Source organism: Polyergus mexicanus, unplaced genomic scaffold (assembly GCF_030449975.1).
Source record: "Polyergus mexicanus isolate NDT 795.1 unplaced genomic scaffold, iyPolMexi1.0 SCAF_23, whole genome shotgun sequence".
Lineage (NCBI taxonomy): Eukaryota > Metazoa > Arthropoda > Insecta > Hymenoptera > Formicidae > Polyergus > Polyergus mexicanus.
In genome coordinates, this window is record NW_027223343.1 from 1,269,732 (window position 1) to 1,288,014 (window position 18,283).

Consider the following 18,283-nt stretch of genomic DNA (forward strand, 5'->3'; position numbering starts at 1 on the left):
ATTGCGAAAGTTGTACAATATACAATATTACGTACAAACGTACATACGTCCAGACATTTTTTATAGGAATATAATTTTTCGTAAAAAAATTAAATAAATTCCAGAAATTAAATAAATATTCTCACGTCATTGAATCTTGGTGCAAATCACACGGCACGTTATCATATCGGGAAATTCATCAACGTATGCTCGCGTTTAAATACCCGGCGAATTTCCATCGATGGAACGATCGGCACATCTGCGACGAAATTTTTCCTATCCAACATCAATATACACGCTAGCCGAATGATAACACGTTGTATCACACTGGTACACACATACAAACCGACACACGGCCATCTCTCATCATCCGGCGTGGCGGTGACACTTTACCCCGTACGCCCGGGATCATCCAACGATGAAGCACTCGATTACTGCATTAACAATACTACTAATTCAGCAGTGTCCCGCCAAAGCCCCTCGCGCGCGCGCGCGAGCTCTCTTCAGCGGCTCGATTCAGCGGGGGCTCGAATTGGAATCGATATCATATCGTTCGCAGCATCCGTCCGGCCTTCGGTCACGAGTGTATGTACACGGCTTTCGGCGTGGCTGCCCGACACTCGTTTTCCGCCGGGCCGTTTAAAACGGTTAAAACGACCGCACGACCGATACGTCATTCCATGATGTTCACGAGCCGGCCGTTGGACGCGCCGAACACGATCGCCGGCCAATCGTAATCGTTGACTCCCGATTTCCAATCGCCGCCGCGATAATGAAATCGTATCGCTCGCTACCGCACGTTCGGTCACCACATTTATTCGATATACCGTATACCTATATCGTTCTCGTGTACGTATATGACAAATTAATTTCGATGCTTTTTTATAAACAAAAAATGCATTTTATTTGTTAATAGAAGAATCCAATTTCAATTCTAGAAATAGTTCCCGTTTTGTCTTTAATGGCTCTGCGTCTTTTTTCGGACGGCTGTCTAATTTCAACGAGAAAAAAATTTTTGAAGTCGACGAAAATGTAATTAGTTAAACTCATTGGATTAAAGTTTCTATCGCGTAACAAATTTTTGACACTACACTTTTACATGTTTCATGTCTCATTGCACTTTTGTATACTAACAGCCGAATAAAGTCATTTTGATGATAAAATTTTTGATAGAATTTTGTTCTACTTGAAATACAAGAAGAATTACCCATTACGTACTTTTTTTGAAAAAAGTTGAACATTCTGTCATTTCCCACGTGGCATTTTATAAACATTAATATTATTTTAAGAGAGATATTCAAATTTAAATATTTAAATTTAAAATGTTTATTAGAAATGGGGGAAACTAGGGACACTAAATTAATTTGCACATCCTTTCATTGTATGCAATATGTCGTCTCTCTCTCTCTCGGTCTTGCGCGCGTGTTTATATTTAACTATATGCGAATCGATATTAAAATCTAACTTTTCGCTTGATTCTAAATTTTAGCATCCGGAAATTTCTTTAAAAAAATTTGATTTTGACTTAACGTTAACATATTTAATGGAGAGAGCAAGAGCTAACTAGTATTTTAATTAATACTTAATTTGAATAAGGACTCAATCAATCGCGTATCCTGCTTCAAAGTCTTCCATGCTCATCTAAAAAAATTCAATTTTTTTATAATTATTATAAACCAAAATTTTTTTGTTTATTTATAATCTATATCTTTTAATAAGAACGATATTTATCGAAAAATTAACTCAGAGGAAGCATCTTAATATAGATGAAAAATAAAAAAACTACTCATTTTTTAAACATACTTCAACTCTTACAAAATTGAAGGAGCGAGTAATCAATTACATATTAGCTTGATTTACTTTTGTAGCGACATGGATATTTTTCGAACGTTTTCAATTATCTTTCGAATTTACTTAATATTTTTGAAATCTACTTTCAGTATCCTTGAGCATTTAATTAATTAATTCTGATACATTCGTGTTTTTACGACAGCCTATAAATATTTTTCAGAAATGTTAAGTCAGCACTGGGATCTTTAATTTTATCAATTTCTTGCTAATTGGTAGCAATAAATACGGGATTAGAACAACAAACGAGCGATAAATTAGCATTTAATTATCGCCGTACGATCCGATTTTGATTTCTCGCGGTGAGCGTGCCAAGTTATAAAATGAAGATAATATTTTCCTTCGTTAACCCGAGGACGCCTCTCGCGTAAACAACAAATACGAGAGTATATACATTGTAATAAAAATCAGAGAACGAGGCGGCTCTCTCTTCGGTCACGTCGTAAACCGGCGTAACGTATGTATATATGTACATGTTACGGTCGCGCGGTTGAATCACAGATAGGTAAGGTAGATAGAGAGGTACATATACATCACAATTTTTGCGGATATTTCTTCGGATGCAACGACGCGGGTAACGCACGCGAGGCGCAAGACTTTACGTCGATATAAAGGTCGGCGAGAAGCAGCGTCGGGACAAGAGAAACGCGATCGTATGGCTGCTGTGGGTCGAGCGGTGGCGTTCCCCGCCGTTCGAGGCAATGAATACGAATAGGTTTCGAGATACAATCTCTCTCGGGATACGCGGCGGTGGGGTTAAATTAAATGATTTGCATAAGTAGGTGGGTGTCGACACCGGCAAACATTGACAAACGCGTGTGCTGCAGCAGCACGCTCTCTCGCTTCCTCTCCGTCTCTTTATCCGCCATCTAAGAGGGGGAGATCCGTATATGCGTATATATATATATGTGTGTGTGTGTGTGTGTGTGTGTGTGTGTGTGTGTGTGTGTGTGTGTATGTATATATATATATGTATAAACGTCAGGTTATAAGAATATATTATTACGAGTAATACATACAACCCGAGAGTGTCTCTCGACGCGCTGTAAAGCAGTCGCCAGATAAGAACAAGGAGCGCACGGGGCGACACGTGTCGAACGGAGTGTGGGTCACTGATACAGCCGTTTGCAATTATCCTACACGCGTCATCGCGAAAGCCGCTTCTCAATCGGGACGTCACTCTTTCGTTAAAAGAGTTTCTCTCTTCATAATATAACACGTCGCTGTTCATTTCAAGGTAATATCTTAAATTAATTCGTTCGAGATTCCTTAAACCTTAAACGATCTACAATCGAGATCTGTCGAGAAAATAACGGAAGACGATATATCTCCTTGGTCTCACCAAACGATCTCTCGGAGAGGAACTTATTCTCTCTCTTCCCCCGAGCGTAGTGTTTGCCGTTGTAGCGACAACGGGACGTCACGTGTCGATTCGCATTATTACTATTTGTCGAAGAGAGTATCGCGAACGACAACGAGGAGAACGAGACGGTGATCGACCCTTCGTGTGGGAAAAGCCAGCGCAAACAAAATAAAATAGAGATAGATAAAGTGGCGCGCGCGAATATCGTAGGAGACCCCCTTCTCGCAACTTCCCTTGTATCTAATCCCGGATTGACTCGTGTCACTTATTAATATTTTATGCAAACACCATGATTTACGTCTGCGCGGAGGCGTTACCCCGTCGCCCTCCCATCATCTCTTTGGAAAACCGATAACCGCAGACCCGACAATGGCCTTATCTCCCTGTTATCGCCGTGACGAATGACACTTGCGTCTTGATCACGGCACCGGAGTGCCTATTCATGAATTCGTTCGTACGAAATTATTAATTCCGTCTCCACTCTCCGGCTATGCGGTTTTTGTTTCGTTCAGCATTTATAAACCCCCGTCTTTCCATTCTTGGCAAACGTCTAAAATAATTACCCGGTTTTGATCTTTGCAACGAATGATTATTCCATAGAGAGGCAAATTTTCTCAGGAAGAATTCCAACGATCCTTCTTCTTCAATACGCTGACAAAGTGGCCCGCGTACGTTACTTTCGCGCCTCGAAATCGAGAAGAATTTTATTCACTGTTATCGCAATGCCGGCAACCATCATCCTGCAGCACGCTTTCATCTCTTTTCGTCCCCGTTCCTCAAGATTCTCACCCCATCGCGCGTAGCGAATCACCGGTACGGACGCTGATGGGCACGGGGGACGGTTGGAATAGGCGAAATCTGCAAGCCAAAACGAATCAGAGTAATCCGCCTTCGCGCGTTCTCCAAAAGCACCCCTTCCCCTTTTCTCGCTCGACTCGCCGGTTCGGCTACCGGGGTGGAGGGTGGAATACACCCTACATCCGGAAAAAAGCCCACGACGGTCGATGAGCATTCCGTAAATGGATCTCTCTCTCTCTCTCTCTCTCTCTCTCTCTCTCTCTCTCTCTCTCTCTCTCTCTCTCTCTCTCTCTCTCTCTCTCTCTCTCTCTCTCTCTCTCTCTTTCACGCCTCCCGCCTTTCGCAGGAACGGACGATAGTTCTTTCGGGGCCCGAAGCCAACAATTTTCCAACAGATGCTTAGCGAGAATTTAATAGAATAAAATAAAAAAAAAAAAAAAAAAAAAACAATATTTTTTATTTATTTTCTCTTTCTCTTTACATAATATATCATTTTCATAAATTAATAAAAATATTTCTGAATTATATAAATTTCATTCAAATCTAAAAGCTTATTACAATTAATATCTCGAAATATAATTTTATTAATTTTCTAAAAATTTCTTTAATTTTATTCGATTACATTTTTAATGTCCTTATTAATTATTTCAATTTAATATTTTTAAGATTTATTCAACTTAAAATAAATTTTAATTTTTTCAAAATTTTACCAAGAAAATATTTTTATAATATACTTATTTTTTTTAAATATTTCAATATTTGGCCTATTTTGTTGTTAAATTTGCAATAACTTCTTATTTTAAACTGTAAAAAAGTTATAATATTATTTCTTAAAATCTACGAAAAAAACCAAAAGTCTGAATACATTACTCCTATATATAATAATGTAGTGTAGAGAGAAAGATTATTAGCAAAGTAAATACATCTCGATACATGTTATCAGTTACAACGGTGTGTTGAGAGAGAATTTTGTTAGATTTCACGCAAGATCCTTTTGTATTTCCTTTTGCTCTCCATTCTTATTCCTCGCCGCATCAAGACAGTCGCTTCGCCACCGCGGTAGAGGCGGTTCACCACCGACCGCCGCCGCCGCCGCCCCCGCTCCCCCCTCCCACCCCTTCCGCTCTCGTTTTGAAGGATCCGCGCGAAAGTCTCTTTTCCCTCTCGAGCTTCTCCGACCATCTCATCGACTACACCCTTCCGTCCCGTCCTTCATAGTTGTCCTTTCAGGAGCCCTCGTCGTTTTAAATTGCTGATGAGCATTTTTAGATTGGTTACGTTAAGTGAATTGGTACATAGACGCTCCTGTCTTCTCCCGATAAAAGTCTTTAATGAATCCAAAAGGGAAAAAGATGGTAGTAGATAGACCTCGACGACGGTAGTATTGTCACGCTCGTCTCGTCACGTGCTGACTCGCGATACATACATATATGGTATACACACATATACGAGGGTACGCATGTGCCTGAATAGAATCCGATGATCCTATCGAGATATCCTTTTATGGCGACTTTCGCGAGAAATTATGTATGTGGCAAATTAATTGGTCGAAACGGACACGAGAGGATCGCAACGAATATAAATAAATAAATAAAGATATAGACGCTCGAGTGGATTTAATAACTTGCGATGTTTGCGTGTTTAACTTTACTTATTAATTATAATTATCATTGATCGCAATAAAAACGCACCATGTGTATATAAGTACATTAATTGCACGAAATATTAGACGTAAACATCTGTCGACCAACGTAACCGTGCAATCTCGACCGTATCTTTAATAACGAGAAGAGTACAAGATACATAAAATCTGAATAATTCGAGCAGGAATACAAAGAGGTTGAAATCTATCGCGTACATCGATGCCCTTGAAAAAATTGTATACGAATAACGAGACTTTTGCCGACAACGTCTCGGAAGAACGACGACTGCAAGTCAGGTTAAAGCCGTTGATACACGTAAATGCCAATACGTACTAGAAAAAGATAGCAGCGAGTTAATTAAAGCCCTCCCTCCCTCCCTCCCTCCCTCCAACCCCCCAAGCATTAGAATCAAATCGAGAGAATTCCCCTCGCTTATACGGTTTTTCTTTCCGCGCGAACGAGAACGAAAGGACACCGATGGAGGAAATCGTTGGTGGAAAGGCTAACGGACAAAAGGGAGGGAAGAGGGAGGCCAGGGAATGAAGGGGAGGAAGTAGGAGAGCAAACGGGCGAGATCTGCCTTCTGGCTTCATCCGATAAAGGGAACGGGTGTAGTCGGCAGAATCCGTCCGGGCTCGTCCGGGCAACGACAATAATGTCGTCGTCAGTTCGTTAAGCGCTTCTTTCACAAGGCGACCTGCTCGCCTCACCTCGGCGAGAGCGAGAGAGGCCAAAGAGATAATCAAACGTCCTCCCGTGCTACGATGACAACAACGGCCACCTACGCGTCGTCAGGCGTTTGCGCCGACCGGATGCTCGCCCGCGTGCGTGACTTCGTCGCTTAAGATAATATCGGACCATCTATCACCTTCCGATTCTCGTAGGAGCTTCCAGCAGAGACTTACGCGACGGCGATTGCCGCCATGTACTCCGTCCTCCTCATCAAGATGCGTCTCGATGCGCTAAACTTTGATACGTCTCCCTTCCTTCTCTTAATCGAGTCAAATTTGAAAGTTGAGTCACGGAACGAAATAATCGGAAGAAAACATTTCTCATAAATATGTTAGTGTCTTATAAAAACGCACATACACACGTGTATTAAATATCTTATACATATATATATATATATATAAATTATAATATATATGTATACATATATTATATACTTATAATATATATATATATATAAAACACATATTAAAGATATTAATATTCGTGCGTTGTATGCAAAAATGATAACCAATATTGGCGAGAACGCTATCTTGAAAGTGCGATCGCGAGATTTTTATAAAGGATAATACTTTAACACGCTCGATGCTAATTCAGTAATTTATTAAAGGCCATATAATTAATAATATTTCATTTATGATTCACGACGGTGGTCTCGTTCAGCTGTCGATAAGACCTCTAATAAATACATCGGATAAGTATCATTATTGGAAATCTGCCGCTCGTCGCCGCCGTCGTTGTCGCGCGAATGGCACGTGTGCGGTTTTACTCCGTCAATCTCACGACCGATCGAGCTTAGTTGATTGATTGCCGACGTATGATGAGTCACCGCGATTACCGTACAACGTCCAACGTTGCTGCGGAGTAAAAGAGAGAGAGAGAGAGAGAGAGAGAGAAAACGTCGTCTGGCGACGACGATAAGGCATATTGCTCGTACCGGATGACTTTTTTTTTTCGTAGCGTATCTCGACGTCTCTCTTACACGTCGCCTTCGTTTCGCGCGTCACCAGGCGCGCGTTTACGCGACGTTTACATCTGCGTGTGAATTGTCAACGGCGGCTTCGACGGAGCTGCCACCGTTTTCGGAGGTCATTCGCCCAAGTTCCAGCGGAATTCCGACTCGAATGATCGCGCGGATACAGGCGACGTATTATTCGTAACACGGCAAAGCGTAACGCGCGTATCTCGTTAACAAAGCCGACTCTCGATAGGTTCCCGCAACAGATGCCAAGAGCGATGTCAACCGGAGCGTGTGCACGCGTCGGGGAAAAGAGAGGAAAGAGGGTGGAAGGATCAGAGTGATTGACATGTTTTCCACGGTGGAATCCATTCACGTTGCATCGTCGAGATGCGTAATTCTCGATCCTCTCCGGCTACTACTCTCCGGCTACTACCCTTCTCTCCTTCTCCCTTCCTTCCATGACAAACTTTTCCCTCCCTTCAGAAAAATCTCGACTATGACGATGAGACGTCGTCCTCCGTTTCGTCATTTCAATTCCGCGCTCGCCGTTTAAATTGAAAAGGCGTTCTCGTCCACTTGAACGTAAATGCCACGATCTCGCGAGATCACGGACATTTCGCGCAACGGTAACTTTTATATCTCGGCGAAACCTCCAACAGGTATTTGTATACGGACGCGTACCACGCGTCAGCGCCTGATCGTCGGCGTTGAATTTTTCTTCTTGCGCGACGAGATTATATATTTCCGCGCATATTCTTTTATGCGCGCGCGCACAATGCCGTCTCTTAGAAATCGACTGGCATAAATAAATTTATACGAGTCAGCAGAGTCAGCTTTAAGAAGATAACAGATACAACTCGGGAATAGGGCTCTCTCTCTCTCTCCTTCTCTCGCTCGCGCTATGACTCGCGAATTCAAACTCACGTCCCCGGACGGATGGCTTTCAGCCTCAGTCGGAGAGGCATTGCCAGGACGTCCCGGGAGGATGGTAGTTGATCATAAATGACAGATGGACTGTGAGAGCTGGTTGGTGTGTATACGCGTACACGTATGTACGAGAGACTACGTAGACGAGAAAACCTCGCATCGCGAAAATAAAAACTGTCGTGTAACAAGTTAGCGCCGACAAGAGAGAGAGAAAGAGAGAGAGAGATGGCGGCAACCGAGATGCGTAGTTAGATCGAAAGAGTGAGATCGTGTCGCGCGAGTAACGGAGATGATAACGACGTTGATGGGCAGTGTCGAGTTTTGTGACATGACAGCGAGGTATGCAACGCTTGGCAGCTGTATACGCGCGCGCTTAAGCGGATCTCTCTGTTGAGATTTGAAACGTAACACCCGTTGCGGAACACAACACCTCGCAAGTGTAGCGGCGCCGATTCTAACTCGTCCTTCCCCACCCACCCCCTCACCCCTCTCACACCCCGCACCCTCTTTCTCGCCCTTTTCCCCTCGCCCCGTCTCCACGAGTTGCGATAGTCGGGTTCCAAACTTAGCTCGCCTCCTTTCTCCCCTTCTCCCCTTCCCCTATCGCGTTCCCTTGTACATCACGGCCTACGAAGCGGGGCGACACGTTTAATTGGTAATCCGTTTAAAGGATTAGTAACTCACGATGGGTATTAGAACGTGTCGCTGGTCCGTCTGCAGCTTGTCCGTTTCGCACGGACAAGCCGAAGGACACGGACTAACCCAAGCACGCCGTCGTGGACGCTTTCCAGCGTTAGCATTCGACAGCACTCAACAATCAGGGGTCGACGGCCTTGTCGTCGTCCTTCTCGGCGGCCAACCGAAAACGACGAAGAGGGAAGAAACGAAGCGAGACTTTGTTTTTTTCTTTTCTTTTCTTTTTACTCGCGTTCGCCGAGCGGAGAACTTGTTAATCACCCACTCGAACCGGATCGTCGCTTTTGTCAGATTCATATATATATATATATAGAGAGAGAGAGAGAGCGCTTCTTTTCTCTCGACATTGAAAAATAATTGTTATTCTTCGAAAGAACAAGCGAAAAACTCGAATATAATAAATCGTATCAGGGACGAATTAATGAGAAAACAAATGCGCGAGAAAATTCGACGAGACTGAATTTTTGCCCCGGCACAAGAGATCGATTTAACCTCAGTCGTACTTTATGACGCGACTAAAAAGCGAGATCCGAGGGTACCTTTCCCCTCCCTTCGTCTCCCCTTTCACCCCACGCACACACGTAAGCGCACGCTCGCTCGCGCGCGCGCATCCTCCTTTTCTCTCCTCTCCAATGTTCGACACGATCCCGCGGGGTATGCTCACTTTTCAAACGAGCTTACTCTTTGCCACGCAAAAGCACATAGCCGGGGGGAGGGGGGGGAGGGGGATAGAACGGGTTTGAAATCCGGTCTGATCTAATAGGGATTAACAGAGTGACAAATGTAAGAGTTAGCGACAGCGGGGTTGATGCTCCGCTTCTGCCCTATGCTCTTGAGAGCATCTCTCTCTTCTGTTGGAAAATACAATATATATTCGACGAACAGCTTAATCATTAAACGCAATCTTCATCGGAGTGAACGAGAACCAATATTCAGAATCTTTTTCATTTTTTTTATTTTATTTTTATTTTATTTCTTTTTTTCTATTTTCTAACAAAAGAAAATTTATTTAAAATCATCTTGCGCATGTAACGATAGATAACAATCAGATGGTTAAATGAATCGTCGCGTTTATCACGCGTATATTATTAATTTATATAATATTAACGAATTAATATACGATTGCGTATTGTACGTTATGGAGTTGTTTGTCTCGTTAAAATACCCAAGTTTAAGATTAAAATGCCGGATGTCGAATTACAATGATAGCTCGATCGGAACGCGATAAGTAAATAACGGCGCATAATAAATTATAAAAAAGGAAGGCGTTTGGCAAAACCCGACTCACGTTTACCAGGAAATCGATCCTCTAACCGCTGGCAACGTTCCGAACACAGTCCGGCTACATATTTATATTCTTATGTAAGATCCGGGGTAGATATACAGAATACAAGGGAAGTACTTAAATTGCAGGGAGAAAGGCGCGCGCGGCGAACGTTACAAGCTGGCGGCTCTTGCTCGAAGGAAACCGACGAATGGAGCTTAAATAACGAGACGCGATATTATAGAAAAGACCGTACGTACATCGTTCACATAAGAGTTACATCTTTTTATCCGACGCAATTATTACGCTACATTTGTACAAAACGCTCATATCGTAACATCGAGTTTTGTTCCATTAATTCGATGATTAATGGACACGAGTGTTTGGCTGGCCGATAATGTATGTCGATTGAACAGCTTCGCGTCGAAAGGAGTATCAGATATCGTTATTTAATAACGTGGACAGGACCCGGGCTGAAATTATCGGCACTTCCGACGCGCTAAACTCTCCGCATGGTCCGCATCAATCAGCGACGGTGGTCGAGGAGATTCACCTGGCCTAATTTTATCGATAATCTTCGCGGGATCGATCTGCCCGATCGGAAATTCCTCCTAATAATAGACAAACGTAACCGCGACGCTTCTGCCCTCGGGTGAAACATATTTTTACGACGATCGAGGAAATATAGTAGAACGTTAAAATAATATGAAATCTTTCTCTAAATTATGCAAATTTTTTTCTTTCGTTATATTAAAAAAAATTGGTGATATTTTTTTTTTCACTTAAATCTAATATATAAATTTTTAATGTTACATTATTTTAATTACACGTGTATACGCACATATTTTAATTTTAATTTTTTTATTTGAAAAAGATATATATATATATATATTTAATACAATAAACCTTCGTATGCTTCGGCCTTTTTATAACGCGACAAAGCAGCAAATAACACGATAAATAAATATCAAATTTTTAATTTTTATACTTAAATTTTATTATACTTTGAATTATATAATAAAAAAATTACATAAAGAAATTATATACGATAAGTTAAAAATAATTACACTAATGATATGGCCGTGAAGAAAATTTGTTAAATTTTTTCTGTTCCGTTTTACAATAAAATAAAAATTATTTTATTTTTATATCAATGTTAGATTTTGCTTTTAACAGTGTATTTTCGTACTTTGTACAATCGACAAGTATCGTACACGTAGAACGTATTCCTCGCGTTACGCTGTACCATACACGTATAAATAATCTCATAAATTTTTCTGAGAAAGAAAAGAGTTTGTCAGTCAGCTGTGCTTTAAAATACATATGTCGTGTAAAGCATCCAGACAAGATCTACGCACATTGCCGAGTGTCTCGTACACTTGTCCGGGGGCATACTTTGCGTTTAAAAAGCAGAAAGGGCGAACGCGCACGACATTACGCGACGACGTCGGCTATGCGGTTCGTAATAAATCAAATCGTGTTTTTCAGGAGGGTGACGCCGCCGCCGCCGGCCCGCGAGCCTACCGTGCACGAATGGTAATGAAAACCGTTGCGCGATACAGCCCGATAACATTCCCCGTGACCAAAGACGGGGGACGCGCGCGTCTCATTTATACGAAGACGGAGACGATGATACAGCGACGACGAATCGTTCTCGCAAAACCCACCGGCCCTCTCAAATACGTATTCGCTCTCATCTCTCGTATTCTCATTGCTTGCGCATACCTGCACACGTATATTCGGAATCGTCGACAAGAAACGGTCCAAATAACTACTCTCTTTTAGCTTCGTCTTTATACAAGACGTTTAACAATTAAGGGTCTGTCTTTTTTCTAAAGACGATCCGACATTGAATACCGTAAATTCTACAATTATCCAAAAATCATCATTGAAAAAGTAATGGAATAAATAATTTATAATAGATATAAACTTTTGAAAAATATGATGGATACGAAAATCTAACTTTTATATACTTGAAAAATATTTAAGTAATTACACAATTATGGAATATTTTATAACAAAGTATAATGTATTTATTGAAATATTAATATATTTAATCTCGTGTAAAAATAATAATTAATATACAAATATTTAATTTTTATTATTTGAAATATTTGAAATTAAAAGCTGCAATATTTTATATATACATTATATCATATGATAATTTTGGATAATAAATCACACAATCGAGGAAATGAAAAAAAAAAATATATATATATATAAATGGTAAATACAAATATAAATTACTTACTGCGTACCGTTGCTCGATGCTTTCCCGAATCTCCTTTTCCTCTCTTATTTATCCTTTGCTGGTTCCTTCTGGCAATAACAATCACTCGCGAAAGCACGATTAATCATGATTAATTGTATACGTAACGATCGCCAGACACTTTGCACGACATTCCCGATCGCGTAACAAGCACACGAGATACGTTCTTTATTATAATGTAAGAGAGAGAGAGAGAGAGAGAGAGAGAGAGAGAGAGAGAGAGAGAGCAACATACGAAAATACGATTCGCTCAACGTTTACACAAGACTAAAATGATGCATTATTCGTGACAACAATGCTATCTCTATACTCGATACACTCGTATGTATTAATTGTAACAATTATAGCGAATTTTATTTCGATACTAGTCACGATCGCGTTTTGGAAAAGAATTCAACGATATACGAAGCATTCCGTACTATACTATACTGCTCGAGTGTTGCGAATAATAACAAAGTCACGTATATAAACAATAGCGCGCTAATGTTTACATCGGCAAGACCGGATGCCATTGTTATTGATAATCCGCTGCCGACATATTTGACGTATTATAACATACGTGTATACGTGAAATATTTTAAATTATAGAAATATTTTAGATGACAAATTAATTATTTATTGAACGATTAATCACGGACTCTTCCGTTATATTAATTACACGATTCTGTTATTCGATATTGTTTCATTGTGCGTTCTCAATCCGAATTATACTTAAGTTTAAGTCATCGAAATGTCGAACGATAAAACATCGAACGAAATATATTTAACTCTAACAATAAGCGTACATCATATATATATAATATATTATATTAGAAATAATTATCGCTCGTAAAGAAGGCAATAAAAATGATAATTTATAATTTTGATTTCTATTATTATGATTTTTATTTGATCGAATGAATAATAACGCGAAATACCCGCTTCAGGATTTATATGTAGTTAGATGATACGTGCTAGTATTTATGGAAGTTAATTATTTATTAATCATATTAATAATAACAAATTATCTATCGATACTCGTTTAGAAAAATAATTCGACGGAGCATCTCACACGACTACCTTCCTGCTCGAGCGTCGTCGCGCGAATGATAAAATGTCGTTCGGCCTTGCCGGCGCTATTGTTTACAAATCGCGGCCTCGATTAATCTGAACGATTAATCACGGACTCTTCCGTTATATTAATTACACGATTCTGTTATTCGATATTGTTTCATTGTGCGTTCTCAATCCGAATTATACTTAAGTTTAAGTCATCGAAATGTCGAACGATAAAACATCGAACGAAATATATTTAACTCTAACAATAAGCGTACATCATATATATATAATATATTATATTAGAAATAATTATCGCTCGTAAAGAAGGCAATAAAAATGATAATTTATAATTTTGATTTCTATTATTATGATTTTTATTTGATCGAATGAATAATAACGCGAAATACCCGCTTCAGGATTTATATGTAGTTAGATGATACGTGCTATTATTTATGGAAGTTAATTATTTATTAATCATATTAATAATAACAAATTATCTATCGATACTCGTTTAGGAAAAGAATTCGACGGAGCATCTCACACGACTACCTTCCTGCTCGAGCGTCGTCGCGTGAATGATAAAATGTCGTTCGGCCTTGCCGGCGCTATTGTTTACAGATCGCGCGGCCTCGTTATTATTCGCATGCCGACACTATAACAATAAAGTAGTGGTATGTAACGCTTCATATATCGTGGAACTTTTTTTCTAAACATGATTATGACAAATATGAAAATAAAATTCGCCATCATTATTACAATGAATACATACGAGTATATTAATAATAAACGTCAAGTAAATGACACTTATCGCGTGTGTATCGCTCTTTCTTATAATATATTATAATAAAGTACCTCGAGTGCTCATTGCGCGATCGGGAGTGCCGTGCAAAGTGCCTCGCGATCATTGCGTATACAATTAATCACGATTAATCGTGCTTTCGCGAGTGAGTGTAAGCGCCAGGAGAAAACAGCAAAAGATAAACATGAAAAAAAAAGGGAGATTCGGAAAAGCATCGGGCAACGGACCGAGCAACGATATGCGGTAAATAATTTATAAATTATGTGTCATTTATATTATTTTCAATATACATGGATATATTGTTGATCTTTTTCTAAATTATTGTATAATTGTATAATATATATATATATATCGCATATAGTATAAAATATTTCAGGTTTGACTTTAAAATACTTATAAAAAAAATATCTATAATAAAATATGCGCAATAGAATATTTTTACAATGTATTAATTAATATTTTATAAAAAATATTTCACAATGATACAATTACTTAAATATTTTGTGCTGTCCATGGGTCCATTTCGCTGCGACGATTTTTCTCTCTATCGTATTCCGAGGCAACCGCGGGTGTAATTAATGCGCGGTACGACGGGCAAAAGAAAAGCCCGATCATCTCTTCTGTACGTCTGTCATGTAGGATTCTCGCCCGACATGTTAGACGAGCGATCGCGAAATGCGTGTCCCTTCGTGAGAACCGTGACTGGTTTCCGATCGATGCGTATGAATATATAAATATTTGCACGACAGAATAATATCGATCCGTATATCAGCGCGAATTAAAGTAAACTGAGGAGCGAATATTTTATTATCGAGCATTTTTTCGATACAGTGGATGTTTAATAATATATTAGTTTATTCGGATCTTTTCTTGGGATAATTATCGATTAATTGATTTGACGCGAGCACGCCGGCGTCATATATATCGTGTAAAATTATATTATCGAATTAATATTTGAAGAGAATCGTAACGTATAAGGAGAAGTGCATATTTTTATATCTTTGCTTTGAAATGACGTGTCTAATTTGCTTTAATTCGCCTAAGATGATTGTTTCACATATTATGTGCTAATAAACGCTAAATATTCATATTGAATTTATCACCTACTTCGATAACTTCCCTTTTCCTCTTGACGTATATTAAATTACTTAATAATAGAGGCACCTTAAATAGCGAAGATTAGTACATCCTTCTCTCGTTAGCTTAGTATTTTAAAATCGGCTTAAATCAAAGAATAACAAAATTTCAGAATCACAGCGTGTCGATAAGCGTCTAATAATGGCAAAATTTTTAAGATATCTCACTCTATCAAATATATTATCATTAATTGACCTCGTGACCGCTTCTAATTCAAAGTGAAGACTGCCGACTATTTTGAAATTCGGTGATTTCATCCGATTCAAATATTTGATCGTTGATAATTCGATCCGAACGACGAATGAATGTGAGAATATGACAGCTCGTTAACGTATCCTGTCTTATTCATTCGGGGGCCGGGAATAGGAACCGCCGCTTCTGCGAGAGCGAAGACGGAAGGATTATGTATGTGTGGCTTACGCATCTTTCGAGAATGGAACCACTCTCGCGCTCGTCTTTCTTCTCGGCTCGCTGGCAGACGAACAACTCGTTCCACCTTGGACCAACCCGCGATCGACCAGCCGCGGTCCCGCGGTTTCAGTGCCCGGATACAGGCTGCCGTAGCCGACACGCGCGCGATTTGCTCGCGTCGAGCCTGAATTTTTTGCGCGTCTCTCCGCTCGTTCCGCGATCACCTGCGATCATCTGCGATTTATTTATTTCGAGAAAGCGAGTGAGGTGTTCCGGAGCGTATAAAGTGTCGCATAAGGAGGCGTCAGGTAAGCGAGACAAGTGATTTCAATCGCACGCTATCGTATGTTTTTATTATCGACTTGTGATTCTACAATTAAAAGCGCGATAAAAGAAATGGCTGGGGAAGAAGCGATTCACTTGTAAATAATGCTCCTGAAATCTTAGAGGGTACTACTTTATACCCCTATCCTTGCTATCGGGAAATCGCGAGTGAGATTCTTCCTTCCTTTCGAGACGAAATCTCGGGCGTATTATTCGATCGGTGCTCGGCGAACGGAATGCGCAAATCGTATTTAATAATGCGACGGCGACAAGAAAGCGTAGTCTCCCGTACGAGACCACACTCGGGAAATCGGCACCCTTATTTGCCGCCGCAAATTAATATAAGCGACCGGGAACCCTCGTGGCGAATCGCTTCATCGAATATGCGTACCGTGCGATCGCGATTCCGATTGCCGAGTCCTCGTCTCATGAAATTCCTCGCCGACATATCGCGTCGCATCTTGATGATTAGATTTTCCCGTTCTCGCTGACGTTTCAAGTATTATATTGTACGTAAGTTAGAATTACATACATGAGTTTTTCAAAATTTTTATATATTACCTCCAATTTATTTTCGTAAGAATAAAAACACATTAGCATTATTATAATATTCTTTTAGAAACGCGAAATAATATTATTCCTTGATTGAAGATTTTTCTCGCGAACGTCACGTGTCTCGTCTATAGGAAAGCGAAGCGTGAGATGAAAGTGGAGAAGTTTGAGATGATTGTGCTCTCGACACTTTCTCCGAGAGTGCTTTGTAGCCTGTAAACTTTGCTCGTTCGACAACCCTCGGACAACCGGTAGAGGGGAAAAGCGAGAAAACGCAGCAACGACAGCGGCGATAGGCGAACCGAACTTCCAACCCAAGGCGGTTTTTCCGCGGCGGTAGCTGCGCAATCATTTGTTCAACACACCTCCAACGAATCCGATACCCTTACTACGAAGGCGCACGAATTTTCCTTGTGTTGCCGCTGTGTGCGTTCGCCTTTCGCGGATTAAAAAAAAAAAAAAAAAAACGTGCATAATGTTAGAATATTTTTGTCATCGATCTTATCGTTACATTTTTTTTTAAGCGATTTATAACATTTAATTTTTCTACACTGTTACCTCGACTTTCGTGGCTCGAAAGTACTTGGTCGCGGATTGATTCCACGGCGACAGAAAAATTTGTTTGTATCGCGAACGCAAGAGCGTTTTCCCTCGGCGATTCTCGGCTTGTCGTGGAAGCTGGAGAGGAGGAAAACGTGCGAGGACTTTGGATTTATTCGAACACACACTTCTTCCCGTTGGAAAAACGCGTCGCGTATACCCTGCTCGGAGGGTGCGTGGAAAAAAGGGCCGGATTCCTTAATATCCCCCCGGGACTCCGGGATCAGATAGATATCGGTTAGGTTTGGCTATCTATTCAATATGCCTCCATTATTTGGTAGGTGATAAGGTGGAACGGTAGTCCCTTTCTCTCGGCCCTTCTTCTACCCTCTTCCACCCCCCCCCCACCCCCCGCTCCCCTCCCACTGTCCATATGCGCAGGGATAACGCAAAACTCGCACGACCTACAACGTATCTTTGCCACCCCAGGGAGCTTTCCGATGAGCGATAGTCGTCGACCATCTCTCTTCTTTCTCTCTTATCTCATCTCGTAATACAGCTTTCGTCTCTGATACACTTAGTTGTTTACGTCTACGCGAAGTGGACTGAGTCATGATCAGTGAGAAATTAATTTATTAAAATCATTTTTAAATTGATTAGATTGACAATAATATGTCGAAGGATTTCGAAATAATAAGTAAGACATATAAAAGTTGAGAGAGAGAGAGAGAGAGAGAGAGAGAAAATATTTTGTGTTAGATTAGATAATTTTTTCAAAGCGTCAATTATTTCCCAATTTGAGCGATTGAAAAAAAGCCTTTCCGCAAGAACTTTACAGAGTCAGAAGATTGACAAAATTGCACTCTTCGATTAATTTCATTTAAATAGAATTTTAAGCTTGAGGTTTAATTACATAAATATTAAAGATATATATAATAGAAAAAGGTTGAAAACTTGCGAAAGATGATGACCTTCCTCGAGGAAGAATCGACTCCAAAAATTGAT

The 18,283-nt window shown here is 40.3% G+C and overlaps 2 long non-coding RNA genes across 2 annotated transcripts in view; one reads left to right on the plus strand and one right to left on the minus strand.

Annotated features, from left to right (window-relative positions):
- The window catches only part of LOC138942647 (uncharacterized), a 273,249-nt gene that overhangs the window by 208,022 nt on the left and 46,944 nt on the right, over nucleotides 1-18,283 (minus strand). The gene's annotated exons all lie outside the window — the stretch shown is intronic.
- Nucleotides 14,468-18,283, plus strand: part of LOC138942688 (uncharacterized) — a 31,750-nt gene continuing 27,934 nt past the window's right edge. Inside the window, exon 1 of the long non-coding RNA XR_011448370.1 lies at nucleotides 14,468-14,557. This is a non-coding gene — a long non-coding RNA (uncharacterized lncRNA). The remainder of the gene's footprint in view (nucleotides 14,558-18,283) is intronic.